The sequence below is a fragment of the Schistocerca nitens genome, chromosome 9, assembly GCF_023898315.1.
Source record: "Schistocerca nitens isolate TAMUIC-IGC-003100 chromosome 9, iqSchNite1.1, whole genome shotgun sequence".
NCBI lineage: Eukaryota > Metazoa > Arthropoda > Insecta > Orthoptera > Acrididae > Schistocerca > Schistocerca nitens.
The window spans coordinates 436,580,973-436,588,952 of record NC_064622.1 but is presented as its reverse complement, the minus strand read 5'-3'; the positions used below and the strand labels follow the sequence as shown (position 1 = coordinate 436,588,952).

At 43.8% G+C, this 7,980-nt stretch overlaps 1 pseudogene; it reads right to left on the bottom strand.

Moving 5' to 3' along the window:
- Positions 1 to 7,287: 7,287 nt before the first annotated feature.
- On the bottom strand, positions 7,288 to 7,405 carry LOC126204844 (5S ribosomal RNA; annotated as a pseudogene).
- Between the last annotated feature and the right edge of the window lie 575 nt (positions 7,406 to 7,980).

Here is a 7,980-nt window from a genome sequence, read left to right as displayed (position 1 = left end):
TGCCGTTCATCACATTAACTAGAAATTTTGTGTAACCATCTTTTATCCACCTACATTGACTCAACGATGACACCTTCCAGTACACCAGAGCATCACAGGCAAACAGCTGCAGATTGCTGTTCACTCTATCCACCAGATCATTTATCATCATCATCATCATCATCATCATTTAATACTGATTATGCCTTTCAGCGTTCAGTCTGGAGCATAGCCCCCCTTATAAAATTCCTTCATGATCCCCTATTCAGTGCTAACATTGGTGCCTCTTCTGATGTTAAACCTATTACTTCAAAATCATTCTTAACCGAATCCAGGCACCTTCTCTTTGGTCTGCCCCGACTCCTCCTACCCTCTACTGCTGAACCCATGAGTCTCTTGGGTAACCTTGCTTCTCCCATGCGTGTAACATGACCCCACCATCTAAGCCTGTTCGCCCTGTCTGCTACATCTATAGAGTTCATTTCCAGTTTTTCTTTGATTTCCTCATTGTGGACACCCTCCTGCCATTGTTCCCATCTACTAGTACCTGCAATCATCCTATCTACTTTCATATCCGTAACCTCAACCTTGTTGATAAGGTAACCTGAATCCACCCAGCTTTCGCTTCCATACAACAAAGTTGGTCGAAGTATTGAACGGTGCACAGATAACTTAGTCTTGGTACTGACTTCCTTCTTGCAGAAGAGAGTAGATCGTAGCTGAGCGCTCACTGCATTAGCTTTGCTACACCTCGCTTCTAGTTCTTTCACTATGTTGCCATCCTGTGAGAATATGCATCCTAAGTACTTGAAACCGTCCACCTGTTCTAACTTTGTTCCTCCTATTTGGCACTCAATCCGTTTATATTTCTTTCCCACTGACATTACTTTCGTTTTGGAGATGCTAATCTTCATACCATAGTACTTACATTTCTGATCTAGCTCTGAAATATTACTTTGCAAACTTTCAATCGAATCTGCCATCACAACTAAGTCATCCGCATATGCAAGACTGCTTATTTTGTGTTCACATATCTTAATCTCACCCAGCCAGTCTATTGTTTTCAACATATGATACATAAATAATATGAACAACAGTGGAGCCAGGTTGCAGCCTTGTCTTACCCCTGAAACTACTCTGAACCATGAACTCAATTTACCGTCAACTCTAACTGCTGCCTGGCTATCCATGTAAAGACCTTTAATTGCTTGCAAAAGTTTGCCTCCTATTCCATAATCTCGTAGAACAGACAATAACTTCCTCCTAGGAACCCGGTCATATGCCTTTTCTAGATCTATAAAGCATAGATACAATTCCCTGTTCCATTCATAACACTTCTCCATTATTTGCCGTAAGCTAAAGATCTGGTCCTGACAACCTCTAAGAGGCCTAAAACCACACTGATTTTCATCCAATTGGTCCTCAACTAATACTCGCACTTTCCTTTCAACAATACCTGAGAAGATTTTAGCCACAACGCTGATTAAAGAGATACCTCTATAGTTGTTGCAATCCTTTCTGTTTCCATGTTTAAAGATTGGTGTGATTACTGCTTTTGTCCAGTCTGATGGAACCTGTCCCGACTCCCAGGCCAGTTCAGTTATCCTGTGTAGCCATTTAAGACCTGACATTCCACTGTATTTGATGAGTTCCGACTTAATTTCATCCATCCCAGCTGCTTTATTGCGCAGCAATATATTGACCATTTTCTCCACTTCCTCAAATGTGATCCTATTTCCATCATCATTCCTATCCCATTCTACCTCGAAATCTGAAGCATTACTGATCGTATTTTCACCTACATTGAACAACTCTTCAAAATATTCCCTCCATCTGCCCAAGGCATCCATAGGATTCACCAACAGTTTTCCTGACCTGTCCAAAATACTTGTCATTTCCTTCTTACCTCCCTTTCGAAGAGTGCTAATTACACTCCAGAATGGTTTTCCAGCAGCTTGACCCATGGTCTCCAACCTGTTTCCAAAGTCTTCCCAGGATTTCTTCTTGGATGCTGCAATTATCTGTTTGACTTTCTTTCTTTCTTCAACATAACTTTCTCTGTCTACCTGAGTTCTAGTATGTAGCCATTTTTGATACTCCTTCTTTTCCTTTTACAGGCTGCCTTGACTGTGTCATTCCACCAAGCTGTTTGCTTCATCCTACTTTTACACACCACTGTTCCAAGACATTCTTTAGCCACTTCTAGTACTGCGTCCCTGTACCTTGTCCATTCATTTTCCAATGACTGTAAATGACTACATTCAACTAACTGGTACCTTTCTGAAATCTCTGTTATGTACTTGTGCCTGATTTCCTTATCCTGAAGTTTCTCCACTCTTATCCTCCTACGAGTGGAGAAACTTCAGGATAAGGAAATCAGGCACAAGTACATAACAGCGATTTCAGAAAGGTACCAGTTAGTTGAATGTAGTCAATTACAGTCATTGGAAAGGGAATGGACAAGCTCAAAACATTCTTTAGCCACCTCTAGTACTGCGTCCCTGTACCTTGTCCAGATCATTCATATATATAGAAAATAACAGAGATCTTGTAACACATTCCTGGAGCACATCTGGCGATATTCAAGTCTCTGACGAACACTCGCCGTCAAGGACAACGCACTGGGATCTGGTAATTAAGAGGTCTTCGAGCCATTGTGATACCTCGGAACCTACATCGAATGCTCGTACCTTGGTTAAGTCTATGGTGGGACACCGTTTCAAATACTTTCCGGAAATCCAGGAATATGGATTCCGCCTTTTACCCTTAATCCATAGTTCAAGGGAAATCATGTGAGAAAAGCGTAAGCTGAGTTTAGCTCGAGCAATGTCTTCTAAAACCGAGCTGATTCTTCGACAGAAGTTCTACGCCTTCAAGAAAATTTATTATATACGAACTGAGAACATGTTCAAGATTTCGGCAGGAAACTGACGTTAAGGACGTTGGTCTTCAATTTTTCTGGTCCGTTTTTTTTATCCTTCGTATATACAGGAGTCACTTGCGCATTTCTCTAGTCGATTGGGACTTTACGCTGGATGACGGATTCGATATAAATGCAAGCTAAGTGAGGGGCCAATGATCTCAAGTACTCTTTCTAAAACAGAATTGAGATTCCATCACTATCTGGAAACTTATTTGATTTCAACTCTTTCTGAAACTTCCTGGCTTTCAAGGAAAAGATCCTGAGTTGGAGTCTCGGCCAGAAACACAGTTTTAATACGCCAGGAAGTTTCATATCAGCGCACACTCCGCTGCAGAGTGAAAATTTCGTTCTCAACTCTTTCTGCCTGGACGCTTATTACTATGTCGTCCATACGGGAGTCTGTGCGGCGCTGGTCAAAAGACAGTATATTTTCGAACAAATTTTCACTGTCCTCATTCCACACAACTAATGGTTGTCCATAATCGCAACTGCGAACACATTTTATGCACCTTATCATTCTATTCACGCATGTGTCACTGTCGCTCACCCCTGTGATCACGCTACAGTAAACGAGAAAAAGAAGGGATGAAAAAGCATAAGCACACTTTGCTGCTTTGGATCAGGTTCAAATTTCTTCGAATGGTTATGAATGGTTCCTAGTGGTTCCAACCTGCACACCAGGCCACAAATTGCTGTCGCACTGCGCTCAAAATACACTACATCACGTTTAATGCAGTCCCACAACGTCCTTAGAGAAGAATTGAAATGTCTGAAGGTGTCATTGGTGTAAACGGTTGTCAAAAGGCCTGCCTGCTGCTCATCGCGCTGAGAACTGTCGTTTTCAACGTCAAAATGTGTGAGGATCAACACCCCGGGAAAGGGGTGGCGTCGTTGTGGTCCTTTATACCACCCCCTGAAACATTTCGCGCCGATTCCCAGCGGCACTGTGTATGAAAGGTTTCCTCGGCCACTTAATAACGAAACTGCGTGATTCCAGCGCAGTGCGTCGCAGTTCTAACCTTCATCGCCGAGGGTGAAATGTGGGCATAAGGCGGTGTGACAGCCTTCCGGTCGTTTGACACCTCCACGGTGGCATTTGGCAGAATTTTCATGAAATTTGGTGCTATTGTGACAAAATTGAGCCACTTGCAAGTCACATTAATTTCTGAGCTGTGACCTTTTTCCTCATGTGCCGAAATCTTGCTGTTTGCAGCGTCACAGAGCTTGAGGATGATGTGGGAGAGCGACACGCTGTTACATATTTTCACAGGAAGAGTGTAACCACGTTTGAGTCAAATTTCAAACTTAAGCGTCGCAATGAACGGGAATTACGATGTTCTTAATTCTTTTCCACAGTTTACTTTGCGACGCACCAATTTTGACAACTACGGAAAATCTACATCTACACCATGTGCATATCAATAACACGTTATTCACGCACAGATGTAATTTTTACGTCCACAGTGTATTTGATTTTAATTAGAACGACAGCTAACAACTTAGAAAGTGCTGCTATAAGGTTCAGCACCATACATACACAATCATAGAGAACAGCTAACAACTAACAAGGCAACCTCCCCATCGCACCCCCCTCAGATTTAGTTATAACTTGGCACAGTGGATAGGCCTTGATAAACTGAACACAGATCAATTGAGAAAACAGGGAGAAGTTGTGTGGAACTGTGAAAAAATAAGCAAAATATACAAACTTAGTAGTCCATGGTCCATATAGGCAACATCAAGGAGAACGTGGGCTCAGGAGCGCCGTGGTCCCGTGGTAGCGTGAGCAGCTGCAGAAGGAGAGGTCCGTGGTTCAAATCTTCCCACGAGTGAAAATTTTACCTTCTTTATTTTTGCATAGTTATCTGTCAGTTCGTTCATTGACGTCTCTGTTCACTGTAATAAGTTTAGTGTCTGTGTTTTGCGACCGCACCGCAAAACCGTGCGATTAGTAGACGAAAGGACGTGCCTCTCCAATGGGAACCGAAAACATTTGATCGCAAGATCATAGGTCAACCGATTCCTCCACAGGAAAATACGTCTGATATATTCTATACGACACTGGTGACGGCATGTGCGTCACATGACAGGAATATGTTGTCGACCCACCCAACTTGTACACTTGGCGAATGGGTAAAAAGATTCTTCTACCTTGCCCGATTTAGGTTTTCTTGTGGATGTGATAATCACTCCCAAAAAAGTGATGAAAACATAAGAGTTTGTCACATAAACTGAAAATAAAAAATTAAAGTTTTCTCTCGATGGAAGATTTGAACCAAGGACCTTTCGTTCCGCAGCTGCTCACGTTACCACGAGACCACGGCGCTTCTGCGGTCCCAGCGTCCTTGATGTTGCTTATCTTCCCATGAACTACTCAGTTTGTATATTTTGCTTATTTTTTCACAGTTCCACACAACTTCTTCCTGTTTTCTCAATTGATCTGTGTTCAGTTTTTCAAGGCCTATCCACAGTGCCAACTTATAACTAAATCTGAGGGGGTGCGATGGGGAGGTTCCCTTGTAAGAAAGAGCTGCTATAACGTTCAGCGCCATACACACACAATCCTGTCCGCCTCGATAGCTGAGTTGTCAGCGCGGCGGAAGGCCATGCGAAGGGACCCGGGTTCGATTCCCGGCTGGGTCGGAGATTTTCTCCGCTCAGGGACTGGGTGTTGTGTTGTCTTCCTCATCCCCATCGGCACGCAAGTCGCCGAAGCGGCGTCAATTAAAAAGACTTGCACCAGGTGACTGGTCTGCCCGACGGGAGGCCCTTGCCACACAACATTTCACTCATTTCGTACACAATCCTAGAGAAACCGTGCCTACTATATTCGAAGTAATTCACAACCCAGCCGATAGTGGCTGGTTAACTGTGTATCATTTACACCTGATTTCACACATTTGTCTCTCTGCTGTAGAATATTAGTTACAAGAATCGAAGTTCCCAACACTGCGAAAACAAACGAGGAAAACAAGTGATCAGCACAACAGGGCACAGCAAATACCCTTCCAGGTCTGATAGATACAAGATTTCACTGTCAGGGACACATTGTACCTTACAGCCGCCGGTCTTTCATATTCGAATCAAATATTAGCTATTAAAACTATCAAACGATTGGAAAGTGATAACAAGATTTTGATGAACAGTTGTGAAAGCGGCCCTGTATGCTGTAAACACTTCAGTCAAGGTCTAATAGCGCTTGCCAGTACATATCAAGAGAGCATTAGCAACGTTTATGTGTCTCATTTACTTCGTTCTTGTAATATCTGTTCCCGCTTGCGATTCCAAGAGTAGATTAAAATTATGTCCCTGTCTTATTCCATAGGCGTTTACACTGATGCTAGTCGCTCTACTTGTTCCAGTGTGTGTTCTTCTGTAAAGCAAGACGTGTTACGCAGTCGCCGTTAACATGAAGATATCATGCAAAAGATAGGAAAGAGCTAAGTACTGAAAATAAGAAGAAAACATTAGTGCAATGAATGTTCAGATAACATTCTTCGATGTACTTTAAATTATTGTATTGTATGTATGTTAACCGGGGACCTAGAAACAACGGAGAGACTCCGTCCCCGCCGCAGCCGCAGTGGTCCACAACCCCACGACGACTACCGCAGTCCACTTCACCCCTCCGCCGCCCCACACCGAACCCAGGGTTATTGTGCGGTTCGGCCCCCGGTGGACCCCCCAGGGAACGTTTCACACCAGACGAGTGTAACCCCTATGTTTGCGTGGTAGAGTAATGGTGGTGTACGCGTACGTGGAGAACTGTTTGCACAGCAATCGCCGACATAGTGTAACTGAGGCGGAATGAGGGGAACCAGACCGCAATCGCCGAGGCAGATGGAAAACCGCCTAAAAACGATCCACAGACTGGCCGGCTCACCGGACCGCGACACAAGTCCACCGGGCGGATTCGTGCCGGGGACCAGGCGCTTCTTCCCGCTCCGGATACTTTGTATTAAGTCAGTTATGGGCTTGAATGCGATGCAGGATTAATTATTAGTAGTTTATATATTTTTACGCGATATGTATTATTTACATTATAGTGACTACGTTAATCTAACAGAATATCCTTAGAATATGGGTTAACATGCACACAGTTAATATTAGATACGTATACAAAAAAGAAATTGTACGTTTACAACTTTAGATCTTACGACTATTGTCGAAACTGAATTAAAAAACTAAACTCCTCCCGAACAGGCCAGGAAGGCCCAACGGCGCCGACCGGTCGCCGTGTCATCCTCAGATCATAGACGTCACTGGATGCCGATATGGAGGGGCATGTGGTCAACACACCACTCTCCCGGCCGTATGTCACTTTCTGAGACCGGAGCCGCTACTTCTCAATCAAGTAGCTCGCTCATGGCTGAGTGCACCCCGCTTGCCTACAGCGCTCGGCAGACCGGATGGTCACCCATCCAGGTGCTAACCCAGTCCGACAGCGCTTAACATCGGTGATCTGACGGGAACCGGTGTTATTACCGCAGCAAGGCTGTTGGCGTCGAAGCTGAATACTTCCCTCTTATTTACTCTGTCGTAAATCGTTCATACAATGCAAGTGTTGAGAAACTCAATTATCTCATCACTGATGGCTGCGAATATTGCTGGCAGGTACACCTTGCAGTTCTTCAGAGAAACCGATATTGTGTTGAGAAAACCTTCTTTCGTGTCAGTACGTCTTGCCCTCGACATCAGGCAAGACACCAAGTTTAGTTTTATCTTCACGCTTTCTCAACACGCCTGAAGCCTCGCAAGTCACTGCAGTATGATAACATATACGGAAATAGCGACAAGGCTACGTGTGTGCAGTCACAGCCAGTCCACACCGCGCGGCGTCAGGCGAGAGCGAGAACAGTGTTATGGTCGTCTGCTAACCCACTACAGTCGTCTAAACACCAGTTTGTCGACATTATTTACATTTTTAACGTTATTTATTTTAACCTGATTTCTACGTATGATACACTTAGGTTGGATAAATCAGAAACGAAAATAGAAAATAGGTCAACTAAACAAAACAAAAATTAGGTCCACAAGGAAATACCATGAAATAGGCGATCAGACAAACAATAGCAACG